At 41.6% G+C, this 14,698-nt stretch overlaps 1 pseudogene; it reads left to right on the top strand.

Annotated features, from left to right (window-relative positions):
• The first annotated feature begins 2,033 nt into the window (after nucleotides 1-2,033).
• On the top strand, nucleotides 2,034-14,494 carry LOC119231458 (zinc finger CCHC-type and RNA-binding motif-containing protein 1-like; annotated as a pseudogene).
• Nucleotides 14,495-14,698: the final 204 nt, after the last annotated feature.

Below are 14,698 nucleotides of genomic sequence, written 5' to 3' on the forward strand. Positions count from 1 at the left end.
TCATCCCCAGCAGTCCCCTATTCCTTTCCTGTTCCAGAGATGGTCTCTATACCTATAAATATTAGACAGTTGACCCTTGAATAATGGGAGATTTGGGGGGCCAACCCCCCATGTAGTAAAAAATCTGAGTTCCAAAATTTAACTACTAATAGCCTGCTGGATTGACCAGAAGTCTTACCCTTAACATAAACACTCGAGGCATTCAATTCTTCCCCTTTTGACAGATAGCTGTCCCTTCTCATACAGTGTCAGCCAGATCCTGGAGACATGATGGTGAAGGTCAGAGTGAACATATTGGGCCGGATTGAGGGACTGGTACCAGGATTGCTTTTAACTCTGGTAAAGAGGATATTGTGCTGTCAATGACCCTTTATTGACCTCAACTCTACAGGTTCCAGTATGATTTGACCCATGGCAAGTTCAATGTTACAGTCAAGGTTGAGAACAAGAATCTTGTCTTCAATGGAAAACCCATCTCCATCTTCCAAGAGAAAGATCCTGCCAACATCAAATGTGGTCATGCTGGTGCTGAATATGCTGTGGAGCCCACTGGTAGTTCATGTCCTTGGAGAAGGCTGGGGTTCATTTGAAGGGTGGAGCCAAGGGTCATCATATCTACCTCTTCAGCTGATGCCCCCATGTTTGTGATGGGCATGAGCCATGAGAAGTATCACAGCTCCCTCAAGATTGTCAGCAATCTTCCTGTAAAGCCAACTGCTTGACCCCCCCTGGCAAAGGGCATCCACAACAATTTTGCCATCATGGAGGCGCTCATGACCATGGTCCGTGACATCGCTGTCACCCAGAACACCATGGGCAGCCTCACTGGGAAGCTGTGGCATGATGGCTGAGAGGCTGCCCAGAGCATATCCTCTCTTCTGCTGGCACCACCAAGGCTGTGAGCAGAGTGATCCCTGAGCTGAATGGCAAGTTCACTGGCATGGCCTTTTGTGTTCCCACCTCCAATGTGTTGTTCATGCATCTGACCTGTTGCCTGGAGAAAGCTGCCCAATACAATGACATTGAGAAGGGGGTAAGGTTATTTGACTCAAGTCTGTGGCACCAGCAAAAGGGCCAAACATCATGGTCTTTCTACCCCCATGAATCTCTGTAGCCACTGATGAAATCAGAAATGTCAAGATAAACAGGCAAGAAAGCCATTTGGTCATAGTTCTGAAGGCCAACCCTTTGAAGGCACTTCCCACACAAAGGGAATTACGCTGGAAAAGGAAGGAGTTGAAGCCAAACAGCCTAGTCCTGCCAGTCGGAAGTGTGTCAAGTCCAGTTGATAAAGGACAGAAAAAAAAAATGACAGCTTTTGTAACCAATGATGGTTGTTTGAATTTTATGGAGGAAGATGATGAAGTTCTGGTTACTGGACGTGCTGCAAAAGTCATGCTACGGAGGACTTTCTTACGTTTGCTTTAAGGTTGCTAAAGTAGCCATTGTCTCTCTTTTGGCCTTATACAAAGGCAAGAAGGAAAGACCACTATCATAAGTTTTGATGGTGAAAATAAAAAGAAAAGAGCTCAAGTAGGCATCTCAGGGTCCTCTAAGGGCATACTGGGCTAGGACCTGGTGGCCTCCTGGACTTCAACAGTGACATCCCTGTCTCCCCTGTTGATGCGGGGGCTGGAACTGCCCTCAACAACCACTTTGTCAACCTCATTTCTTGGTATGATAGTAAATTTGGCTATGGCAACAGAGTGGCAGACCTTACAGTATACATGGCCTCCAAGGAGTAAAACCCCCCAGACCAGTGAGAGGACAAGTGGAAGAGAGGTGTCCTCAGCTGCTGGGGAGTCCTTCTTGCACTCATCCAAATACACTGAGAATTTCCTGACCTCGTCACATCTATCCCCTACAGAAGTGGGAGAGGAGGCCTTACTGCTGTTACTTTCTGCCCTCTGACACCTGACCCCTCTCGGGACGTGTAATCCCATGGCCGATGCCTGGGAGTGGAGGGATCAAAGCCCCAACTGAGCTTAGGGTTTGCTCTATTCTGGTCTCCCACGTCCACTCCACATGAAGAAATGAGTGGTGGATTGGCCCTGAGTAAAAGCCCAACAGGTGTATCTAAGTTGCCCTTTCCTCTGACCAACAATGACTTATACTGGGTATTTTCCAAGTACGGCAAAGATGTCAAGGCTTCTTTTTTTTTTTTTTTTTAAATATTAAATTTTATTTTTATATTCCCCCATACAATTGCAAACGCCCCATTCTGACCCCAATCCTTCCCCTCCCGCCCCCCACCCTCCAAAAAGTGTCTCTGGTTCATAGTTTTTTGTTGATTTTGATTTTCACTTTCTTATATTCATTTTCCTGGTCCCTTATTTAAGTTTTCTAGATTCCTGCTATGAGTGAGACCATCCGGTATTTTTCTTTTTCTTTTTGGCTTATTTCGCTGAGCATGATCCCTTCCAGTGCCATCCATGTTGCTGCAAATTGCATGTGTTTATCTTTTTTGAATGCTGAGTAATATTCCATGGTATATATGTACCACATCTTCTTGATCCAGTCATCTATTTTTGGGCATTTGGGTTGTTTCCAAAGCTTAGCTATTGTAAACAGTGCTGCTATAAACATAGGAGTGCAGGTGCTCTTTGGAATTGATGTTTCTGTGTCCTTTGGGTAAATACCTAGGAGTGGAATTGCTGGATCATATGGAAGCTCTATGTTTAGTAGGTCCAGAAATCTCCACACAGCTCTCCATAGTGGTTGGACCAGTTTGCACTCCCACCAACAGTGCACAAGAGTTCCTTTTTCTCCACATCCTCGCCAACATTTGTTGTTGCTAGTTTTTTTAATATGTGCCATTCTCACTGGTGTGAGATGGTATCTCATGGTAGTTTTGATTTGCATTTCCCTGATTACAAGTGATGTTGAACATTTTTTCGTATGTCTGTTGGCCATTTGCATTTCCTCTTCAGAGAAGTTTCTTTTTAGCTCTTCTGCCCATTTTTTGACTGGATTATTTTCTTTGTTGTTGCTGAGTCTCATCAGCTCTTTGCAGATTTTTGTGATCAGTCCTTTATCATTAGTGTTGGGTGCAAAAATGTTCTCCCAGTTGGTGGGGTTCCTCTTTGTTTTTGTTATTGTCTCTTTTGCTGTGCAGAAGCTCTTTAATTTGATGTAGTCCCAGCTGTTTATCTTTCTCTTCACTATCACTGCTTTGGGTGATGTGTCTGTAAAGATGTCTTTGATGTGCAAATCCCGTAGTGTTTCGCCTATATTTCCTTCTATGTATTTTATGGTTTCAGGTCTTATGTCTAGTTCTTTAATCCATTTTGAGTTGATTTTTGTGTATGGTGTGAGGTAGTGGTCAAGCTTCATTCTTTTGCATGTAGCGACCCAGTTTTCCCAGCACCATTTATTGAACAAACTTTCTTTGCTCCAATGCATAGTCTTCGCTCCTTTGTCAAAGATTAGTTGACCATAAATCTGTGGGTTTATTTCTGGATTTTCTATTCGATTCCATTGGTCTGTATGTCTGTTCTTGTTCCAATACCATGCAGTTTTGATGATTATGGCTTTGTAGTATAGTTTGAAGTCTGGGAGTGTGATGCCTCCATTTCCTTCTTTTTTTTCAGTAGAGCTTTGGCTATTCGGGGTTTTTGGTGATTCCATATGAATTTCATCAATAATTGTTCTATTTCTTTGAAGAATGCCATTGAGATTTTGATTGGAATAGCATTGAAAAAGATGTCAAGGCTTCTATAATGAAAGATAAAGATACCACGAAGAGTAAAGGGGGTGCATTCATTTTGTTTTTGTCTTTCTTTTTTTTAAAAAAAAAAAAAATTATTTATTTATGTATACAAGAACTGGGGTGCAAGCCAGAGGTTTGGGGGGTGAGAGGATTCATCAGAGAGAGTGAGGAGCAGAACAGGCAGATCTACTGAAATACACTGTTGAGGGGAGCAGTGGGCGAGACAGGAGAGGTCTGCTCTGCCATGTGGGTTGCTCCCTGGCCAGCTGGGGATTGAACTCGTGCTACAGTGGCTGGCGATAGCTTGATAGCACTGTCTTTAACCCTTGTGCCACCAGGGAGGCCCTTATTTTGTTTTTGGATAAAGATTCTGCACAAAGCTGAACAAGGGCAATAAACAACCAACATTATCTGGCAGAGTGATAAAAGGAATCGTTGCTATTGACACTGGAAGAGCACCTTTCATATGAAGACAGAACTACTTTGATGAATCTGAATGGTGTGAATGTGGGGAAAATGGACACTGAAGTTATGTCTGTCTTAAAAATATGCCTGGAGAATGTGAACCCCTGAAGAAGAAAAAGAAAAGAAAATTCCTAAAACAGAAGAAAAGTTGAAGAAATAGAAGAAAGGGAAGATGAAGGGAAAGATCCTGGTCTTGACGCTTTCTAAGTCAGATCATAGCAAACCAGAATTGAGGAACAAAATAAATGGAAACCAGTTCGGGGGGGGGGGTGGTCCTCAACATCAGATGGTTCCAGATGCCCAAGGATAAAGAAAAGCACTTATTTCAGTGATGAGGAAGACCTTAGTGATCAAAATTATATTTGTTATGTAAATATCATTTTAACAGTTCGGCCTCCCTAGTGGCACAGGGGATAAAATCTCAGCACTATCAAGCTATCTCCAGCCACTGCAGCATGAGTTCTATCCCCGGCCAAGGAGCTAACCCACATGGTGTAGCAGACCTCCTCTGTCTCTCACTGCTCCCCTCAGCAGTGTATTTCAGTACATCTGCCTGTTCTGCTCCCCACTCCATATCTGGTGAATCCTCTCACCCACCCCCACCTCCCTGTACCTCTGGCCTATACCCCAGCTCTTGTATGCATAAATAAATCTTTAAAAAAAAATCATAAGAAAAGCACATTTAGGGCCTCCCCAGTGGCACAGCGGGTTGAGCTCTGCGCTGTGAAGTGATCCGCAGCCTCTGCAGCGCGGGTTTGATTCCCGGCAGGCCAGGGAGAAATCCACACGGTGCAGCAGACCACTCCTGCTTCACCCGCTGCTCCCCTCAGCAGTGTCTTTGGTCCGTCTGCCTGTTCTGCTCCCCACTCTCTCTGGTGAATTCTCTCACCCTCCTGTGCTTCTGACCTGTACCCCAGTTCTTGTATAAATAAATAAATCTTTTTTTATTTATTTTTTTTTTAATTTTTTTTTTTTTTTTTTGTTTTGTTTAAGATTTATTTATTCATACAAGCACTGGGTACAGTCAGAAGCGCGGGAGGGTGAGAGAATTCACCAGAGCCAGAGCAGGGAGCAGAACAGGCAGACTGACGAAATACACTGCTAAGGGGAGCAGCGGGCGGCAGGAGAGGTCTGCGCGCCATGTGGGACCCTCGCCCCGTGGCTGGGGATCGAACCGGCGCTGCTGAGGCTGCGCGCAGCTTCGCAGCCCAGTGCTCAACCGCTGCGCCACCAGAGGAGGCCCTAAATCTTTTTTTAAAAAAAAGTACATTTAGAGTACTGTACTGTTTTTTGATACCATGAGTCATTTACAAGAAACATCTGTGTATAAGTGAACCCATACAGTTTACACATGTTTTATTCAATTGTTAAATGTATATATTCTTCTTCCACTCCATCCCCTTTTAAAAAATACAAATCATCACCTGTTCTTTTTTTGCCATCTTGGAAATTTTTCCCAACTCATACATAAAAAGTTGCTTTATCCTTTTATATGATTCCTATTGATAGTTTATCATAATACAGGTGATACAACATTCAAGTAGACCTCAATTTATGGACATTTCGATTGTCCCTAAGTTTCTACACTGCAGCAATGAATGACATGCACCATTTTATGTTGCACCAATATATTTGTAATGGAAAGGATTTGGTGGATCAAATGGTCTGTGCATTTGTAGTTTTGATAGGGTTCCTTAACACTCTCCTAGAGGTTTTACAATTTATATTACCATCATTAATATAAAAGGGATAAAGCATGCTATTAAACATTTCCACCTTTGTCAATCTAATAGGTTAAAATAGTAAACAAAGAAGTTCCTTGACTTTGTGGAGAAGTAACTAGTTGTCAGAGAGCTTGTGAAAATACCATGATATATATACCCTAGAAAGCAAACCCACCAAATCAAGGCCTGAGATCTCCAAAGAGACTGGATGAAAAATTGAAAATAACAAAGAATCTTGGCAGAGAATTCTCTTGGACTTAATCAGATAGATTTTTTTTTTCAAGTTCTTGTCTCCCTTCCTAAAATAAATTCTGATAAGGACCTCTAAGCATCCAAAGTTAGTAGAGTACAGAAAGTTTAAAGCAAAGGAATTTCCCAGAGACTTGGCAGGAAAAGAAATTTCTGCTCAGGGCTAATATGGCTAACCCTAAGAACAAGTTCCTATTCTTTCAATTTTCACTAGTTGGGAGAGCTTAAGGGTTGTTCTAGATCAATGCTGAATTTTCTGTAATGCTGCAAATGTTTTATATCTGAGCCATACAATATGGAAGCCACTAGCCATGTGTGGCCATTGAGCCCTTGATGTGTGACTAGTGTGACTGAAGTTTTTAATTTTATTGAATTTAATTAATCTTAATTTAAATACCCATGTGCTTCCAGTAGCTGTCATATTGGATACTGCAGGTCTAAGGAGACTAATTCATAGTGTTATTTTGCTAAGAGATGCCTGGTCTTCCTGATTCAGGATTCCCATCATTACAATTTCTGGACACAACTGGAGTTAGTTGCTGATAAGCAACAGGATACTATAGCTTCAGATTTTTATAAAAATAGAAGTAAATAAAATGATAAGAAAAGAGAATCCTTTGCCCCATCCTCACTCCCATGCCTGGACTGAGTCTGCACAAATGATGTCAAGTGTTGGATTGAGATAAATACCTTGCTGAGAAAGATAGCTTTGGTGGGAGGTGCAAGGGAGTTGGAGGGTTGGAGCTTTTTTGGGTGACCTGGATGTAATTTTTTCATTTCACCACTTGGTTTCTAGTATCACCGCAAAATTATTGAAGGGAGTAATTTCCAGGTACAATTGCAATCTTATTTTATTAAATGTCTATTATGTGTTAGTGACTGTACAGAACAGAGAAATAACAGTTCCCATTCTCCAAAGCTCTGCATGCTTGTGAGATGAATTAACAAATCATAAGGAGAATTAGTGGTGCTGAAAGATATCATGGTAGGAAAAAGTGATGGATTAACCAGTGGCAAGTGTAATTTTCTGTAGTTGTATATTTTAAAAAATATACACACCTTTAGTTTTTTTCCCTCTAACTATAGAAATAATATTTTCTCATAAAAAAATGAGATGAACATCAGTACACAGATATGTCTATAAGATCACAAAAAACAATCCCTTAATTAAGTTTCTAAATCATTCCACTTTCATCTTTTGAACATACTAAAATTTACTTCATCGATGCCCTGTTGTTTTTGATTTTTCACTTTTATAAATAACTCCATGGAAAACACCCTTATACAATAAACTTTGTGTCCACGTATCTCATTATTACCTCAGCCCATTTCCTAGAAAAGGAATGGCAGGATCAATAGGTGGGTTAGTCAGAATATTGCAAACAATACAAAACTAAGTGAAACCAGGTTAAGCAACAACAACAAAAGGAATGTATTGGCCTAAAAGGCTGGGTCCTCTGCGGGGAGGAAGGCATATCTGTTTCGAGAATGGTTGGATCCTGAGGCTGAACTTTGTCTTGCTGGTCTCAGAGCTATGCTTTCTCCAGGTCCTGGAAAAGATGTGAATTTCATCTACAATCCACCACCACAGCCACGTGAGTGCAAAGGGAACTTTCTTTTCCACCGGTTACAACAAAAATGTAGCCCTTGACCATTTCTGTGTCTTTTGCCTCTCCTGGAAGAGGAGGTGGGGAGTGAGATCAGCCTATTGGAAGCACCTTGATTCTGAGAAGGAGCAGAGATTCATTACAGTGAAGTCGAAGTGCTGTTAGCAGAGGAAGAGGGCATGCAGATGTCATCACTCGCAGTGGCACTGCCCAAGAGGGTTCCTCACCCCAAACCCTCACCAATGTGAACATGATGCCATTCTATTTTGCATTAAAAATGATTCTTATAGGGCCTCCCCGGTGGCGCAGTGGGTTGAGCGCCGCACTGTGAAGCTCTCTGCAGCCTCTGCAGTGCGGGTTCGATCCTGGCCCGCGGGTGAGAATCCCACATGGTGCAGCAAACCTCTCCTGTCGTGCCTGCTGCTCCCCTCAGCAGTGTATCTCTGGCGTCTGCCTGTTCTGCTCCCTGCTCTGCCTCTGGTGAATCCTCTCACCCTCCCATGCCTCTGGCCTGTACCCCAGCTCTTGTGTAAAAATAAGTAAATCTTAAAAAAAAAAGATTCTTATATATTATTGGCCAGCTGTCATCTTGCTCTTGTGAATTGCTCATTAGAAAAAAATGAGAACCTTCATCTTCACATTGACTCCTTAACATGCCTGTGTGTGTTGAAGGTCATGTTCCCGATACTGTCTGTCTATCCCCAGAGCAGCTCCCGGGAAGTTAGTGTGGCTTCAAGGTCCATTCAAGCTCTGCAGCACCAGTCCTGGTCTTCATCAGGCCTCTCAATTTTTTTTCCAGATATCTTGTCAAATTCCAAGAAAAAAATTCCATTTTCACTTTGATGGGAATTACAGTCACTGATAAATTTATTTAAGGAGATCAGCATCTTGACAATATCCAGTCCTTCCCTCATGGGACATGGGTTATTTTTGCAAGTATTCTTTCATTTATGTGTTCCTGGAAGGAATGTAGTTTTCTGTTTCTTTTTTATATTGCTATTATTATGTTGCCTTATATTATTATATATTAGCAGAATACATATTATATATTATATATATATTATATGATCTGGTTTTTTACTAGCACATACAACCTATGGGTTTTTATTTTTTATTATTATTTTTTATTTATGCATACAAGAGCTGGGGAACAGGCCAGACGTGGGGGGGGGGGCGTGTGAGTGTGAGAGGATTCACCAGAGACAGAGTGGGGAACAGAACAGGCAGACTGACTGAAATACACTGCTGAGAGGAGCAACAGGAGAGTCAGGAGAGGTGTGCTGCGCCATGTGGGTAGCTCCCTGGCCGGGGATTGAACTCGTGCTGCAGAGGCTGCGGACAGATTCATAGGTTGCGTCTTAATCCCTTGCACCACCAGGGATGCCCAAGTTATTGACTTTTAGGTATTTATTTGGTAATCGGATTCCTTACTTGGGTTATTGTATAAATGGTCTTGTGATGACAGGCAAATGACAATAATTTAATGCTTTTCTAATAGTTCTCTTTAACTTCTTTTTTTTAATCATTCTGCAACAACTGAATTTCGGGAATGATGTTATGCAGTAGTAGTGATGGCTTTGGCTAATATAAATGAGAATATCCCAAGTATTAGTCATTAGTCAAGTATTAGTTTGGGTTAGTTACAAAGAACAGTTGTCTAATTCTTAATATGAGTTTTTATTTTACTGTTTTTAAAAGCCAGAATGAGTATGAATACTGGTCTCTTTCTATTGATTTTTGCCTAGAATGCCCATAAGCCTTCTGTTTAATTTTTTTTTTCAAATTCAGGAAAATTTCTTTAATTATATCCTTGATTATTAGGTCAGTTTTAATTTTCTGTCTTCAGCAATGTCTGTAATTGTTCATGCTTTCTATATCTATCATCCAATCTCTCAACATTTTGAATTTTTATTCTTTTCCTCAGCATTTTAGGAGGACTTTTGAACTCCATGTTATGGATTCAGCTTTCTGACTTCTTTATTCTTTTAAAATATTTCTATTTATTATTATTATTTTATTTATCTATTTATTTTGTGTAGAAGAACTAGGGTGCAGGGCAGAGGTATAGGAGGTGAGAGGATTCACCAAAGACAGGGTGGGGAGCAAAACAGGCAGATTGCTGAAACCCACTGCTAAGGGGAGCAGTGGGTGAGACAAGAGAGGTCTGGTGTGCCATGTGGGTTAGCTCCCTGGCCTAGGGATCGAACTCAAGCCATCAGGGTGATAACATTGAGACTTAATCCCTAGGCTACCAGGGAGGCCAATGGCTTTTTGATTCTTGAGACTCGAATGTTTCCCATATATTTTCAAATTCCTTTGTATTGTTTTTGTATATTTATATTATTTTCTTATTTATCCAATTCCTTTTTTGAAAAACCTTTCCCTGGCTCTCTCCTCACCTTGCCATCTTTTCATGTCACTGTTATTTCAGAATGTTATTTTTCCACTATTGTCTCACAGAGTCCATCTTCTAATTTTGTTAGAATCTTGATGGAAGTTTAGATTCATCTTCTAAACTTTACTTCATGTATTTACTGTGGCTAGAATCAACCTGACCCTGGAGACCACTACCTCATGGGTAGGTCCTGTGGGAAGGTCACCCCAGTGCCCTTTACCGTAGGTCCTGTGGGAAGGCCAGCACCACATACCAGTTTTCTAGGGATCCCTGTGCTCACTGCTTTCTCCAGTTTCCTGTTCTTGCTCATCTAGAGTTCCCTTTTTTCTTTTGTATAGTGCTTATTCTCTTCTCTGCCCATGGCCTACTTACTTTGTCTTCAAGGTTGTTCAACTCCTAGCCCTTCTTCTCCGGTCCCCCCTGCAATCTGCTCCAACCCCTTCAGATTCTAATTCATTTGTTATGTTTCCATCTTTTTGCTCACCAGACCATCCTGACTATGCCCAGAAGGCTTCATCTTCAAAGCTAGTCATGGTCTACAAGGCATGTTCTTAAACTAAGACATTTCAACCCCTGTAAGACATTACATATTCAGCTCATATATGAAGTAATATACAAAGGTAATATTTTTTCCTTCCTTTCATGATATGGAATATTCTTATGGTTTCTGTGGTGACTTTCTCCTGCCTTTCCATCTCTGAAAAATAAGAGATTTCTTTAAACTTTGTTTAAGACCCGAATGATTGTCTTTGTATTCTATCACTATCCTCCATCCCCCTTCCAGATGGTGCTAAGATAGTCTTATCTTAATTTCAAGGCCTCTCTGATTCTCAGAAGAAAGGGCTCCACAGCTATAAATTAATGGGCAGAGATTGTGATTGTGGGTATTTGATGAAGCATTGGGGCCAGTTTTCTCTGATGGCCAAGTGACAGGGACACCAGTCTAGGAAGCCTAGCTTATTGTATGCACCAACTAAGGAAGGAGTAGTCCTTCTGCTATCTTATGCCTCTAGCACAACTGTTTTTTTTTTTTTTTTTTTAAGATTTAATTATTTATGCATACAAGAGCTGGGTATAGGCCAGAGGTGTGGGGGGTGAGAGGATTCACCAGAGACAGAGTGGGGAACAGAACAGGCAGCTCTACTGAAATACACTGCTGAGGGGAGCAGCGGGCGAGTCAGGAGAGGTCTGCTGTTCCCTGGCTGGGTACTGAACTCATGCTGCAGTGGCTGTGGACAGCTTCATAGGTTGTGTCTTAACCCCTTGCGCCACCAGGGAGGCCCTAGCTCAACTGGTTTTTTTTTTTTTTAAAGGTAAAAGGGATTGAAAGTGGAGTGGTTGGCCCAGAATCTATTATTACTTTTTATTTCTGTTGTTCATAATTAGGAGATATTAGCGGGCCCAGGATCTCCATTGATTGTCCCAGGACTGCTTCCAGGTGGGAGAAGGAGGATCAGAATGTCCTAGTGCTCCTCCTTCAGTGTGGAATCCTTTTTATGGTCCAGTAGAAATTCCTTAACATTTCTGAAATGTAGATAATATCCTTAATTAATGTATTTTTTATGTTTTTAAACAATGTTTTAATACTTTCAGGAACTGGGACTTCAAGGTGGGACGAAATTAGATGTTAGCATTCAAAGTTGCCATCTTACCCCAAAGTGCTAATAACTTTCTTTTTTTTTTTTCCTTTTTCTAATTTATAGAAAAGCTCTTTAGGTTTAAATCAGATGGTCTTTTTTTTTTTTTTTTTTTTTTAAGATTTACTTATTTATGCATACAAGAGCTGGGGTATAGGCCAGAGGTACGGGGGTGAGAGGATTCGCCAGAGACAGAGTGGGGAACAGAACAGGCCGATTGACTGAAGTATACTTACTGCTGAGGGGAGCAGCGGGCGAGACAGGAGAGGTCTGCTGCGCCATGTGGGTTGCTCCTTGGCAGGCCGGGAATCGAACTTGTGCTGTAGAGGCTGCAGATTGTTTCATAGTGCGGTGCTTAACCCCTTGCGCCACCAGGGAGACGCCCAGATAGTGTTAACAGTTAGAATTTTGAATATGGCCAGAGAAAGGACCTACTCGAATATATTATCATAAACTAACTGCTTTAGCTCACAGGAAACAAGATAGCTTGGCCTCTACTTTTGTTAGGACAATCTTTGGTTTCTTTACTCCTGTTCTGTTAGGGAGAAAATCAACTTAGAGAAATTTGAACACTTCCCAAAAATAATATCCAGCTGAAAATGCCTTTTGCTATAGTTTTCGCAGGAAACAGAGCAGACTTTCCCATTTCCTAGCATGTCTCTCCAAGGTCAAAAGAACAGGGACTGTTTGTAGAGGCATCTTGTTTGCTTTTGTTCTCATCAGCCCCTAGATCCCCTGGGAACATCAGACTCTAATAAGCAAAACAATCTAAGGAGTGGAAGAGACTGCAGCCACCTTTTACATGGAGGCCCTATAGCTGGAACATTGACCAGGGTTGGCTCTGCACCAAGTTGCTGCTTTGAACTTGGAAAAGTTCCATCTGTTTGGTAACTGAAATCCAGAAGAGGAAAAAAAAAACAAAAACTGCTTCTAAAGCTAAAGTTAATTGGCATTGGTAGAAATATACATAAGGAGAATCTGCATTTGGTAAGTCAAGTGTCACACATCCAAGTCCTGGGCACACCCTGTGATGGAGGAGGGGTACTTTGGCTGCTGTATGGGCTGAGCAGCAGGAGGAGTTCCAGAATTCCACACCACCTCATGCCTCAGAGTGAGCTTTGGGGTACTCTGAAGATGCTTTCTTAGCATCAAGGGATCCAGTGGACTGTGATAGAGGGTTATTAGCACTTTGGTGGTCCTCTCCATATAGGCACTAAAACTTTGTGTGCCTCATTTCTTTGGTTGGTCCCACTGGTTCCGACATCATTATTTGTAGCACACACACCTATCTCACACACACATGCACACACACAATTATTTGTAATATATATATATATATATATCTTTTATCAAAGTAACATTGGTTTATAGCACTGTACATGTTTTAGAAGTACAGGTTCACATATCTTCAAGTCATGCTGCCACATCACCACCAAAGTGCTAATAACCCTCTATCACAGTCCACTGGATCCCTTGCACCTTCCCCTCTTCATACCCCACCCTGAACCCCAGCTCTGTAGTCAGATCTCAAGGGTATGTTTTGATTTGGTTCTGTCTGTTCTTTTGTTTCTTTATATTCCACATAGGATTGAAATCATCTGGTAGTTGTCTTTCTCTTTCTGCCTTATCTTGCTTAGCATAGTTCTTTTCATTTCCATCCATGTTCCTACAAATAGCAAGACTTCATCTTTCTTTACAGCTAAGTAGTGTTCTAATCATGTAGCACATTTCATCCTTCTATGAATTTCATAAGCTGAAGTAGGAAGTGTGATCTCTGGTCATCCCTGCTCCCCCTTTGTTGTTCAATTTGGAGAACTTAGGGTACAGATTGTGTGTGGGGGCCAGAAAACAAAAAATCCAAGTTACCGCTAACAAAAAAGTCACTAAAATAGAAGTGTGACACCCTAGGATTGGTGGCATAGCTAGTCTAAATGTTCCAATGGAAAGTCTCTGTGAGGTCTTCCTGTTTCCCCCAACCCGTTCCATAAACTAGAATATTTTGTTTTGTCATACTTCAGAACATTATTTTGTTAATAACTAAAGAGCATCATTTTAAAGAATACCAACATGTTATTAAATAAGCATATTTAGAAAATTTTAAAGCTAAATGTGAAAATATAAAAAAATGAAATAAATTCTATCCATTCAACAAATCTTAAGTACCCTTGTAATGCTCTTCATCATGATTTTTTTTTTAAAATATTTATTTATACAATCACTGGGTATAGTCAGAGGCGCGGGAGGGTGAGAGAATTCACCAGAGCCAGAGCAGAGAGTAGAACAGACAGACTGATGAAGTACACTGCTGAGGGGAGCAGCGGGCGGCAGGAGAGGTCTGCACGCCAAGTGGGACCCTTGCCGGCGGCCGGGGATTGAACCGGTGCTGCAGAGGCTGCGGGCAGCTTTGCAGCCCAGCGCTCAACCACTGTGCCACCGGGGAGGCCCTTCATCATGATTTCTTTAGCTAAATCAATATGCTTTGCTAATTCCAGTTGTTTAAGGCATTCTATTGAGAGTTCTCTGTTGACCATTAGCGCCTTTCTTTGCCAGTTTCTCCAGACTTCCCTGATGATCAGATCACCCGAAGAACACAGGGTTGTCCCTCTCACTTGGGATCTGGTGTTCAGCATGGCCGAGAGCTATCTCTAATCCTGAACATCCACCGACACCCTTTAAGCCCCAGTATTTTCAGCATAAAAGGTGACTAAGAACAATGCCGTGCAGTGTTTGAATTGGGCAACAGCTGGCATTAGAGCCAGATGCTTCCTAGAGTGCAGGGAGATTTTTAGGTAAGAGAAACACCCAGGTAATTAATTTGTCAAATCCTTCCTCTCAGACATCATTGATGCAACAGATTCTTGCTTAATGAGGTAGCAACTCTCAGGAGTGCTGAGCTCCATTTTCTTGTTCTT

This window comes from Talpa occidentalis, unplaced genomic scaffold, assembly GCF_014898055.3.
Source record: "Talpa occidentalis isolate TD23 unplaced genomic scaffold, MPIMG_talOcc4v2.1 talOcc4.7, whole genome shotgun sequence".
NCBI lineage: Eukaryota > Metazoa > Chordata > Mammalia > Eulipotyphla > Talpidae > Talpa > Talpa occidentalis.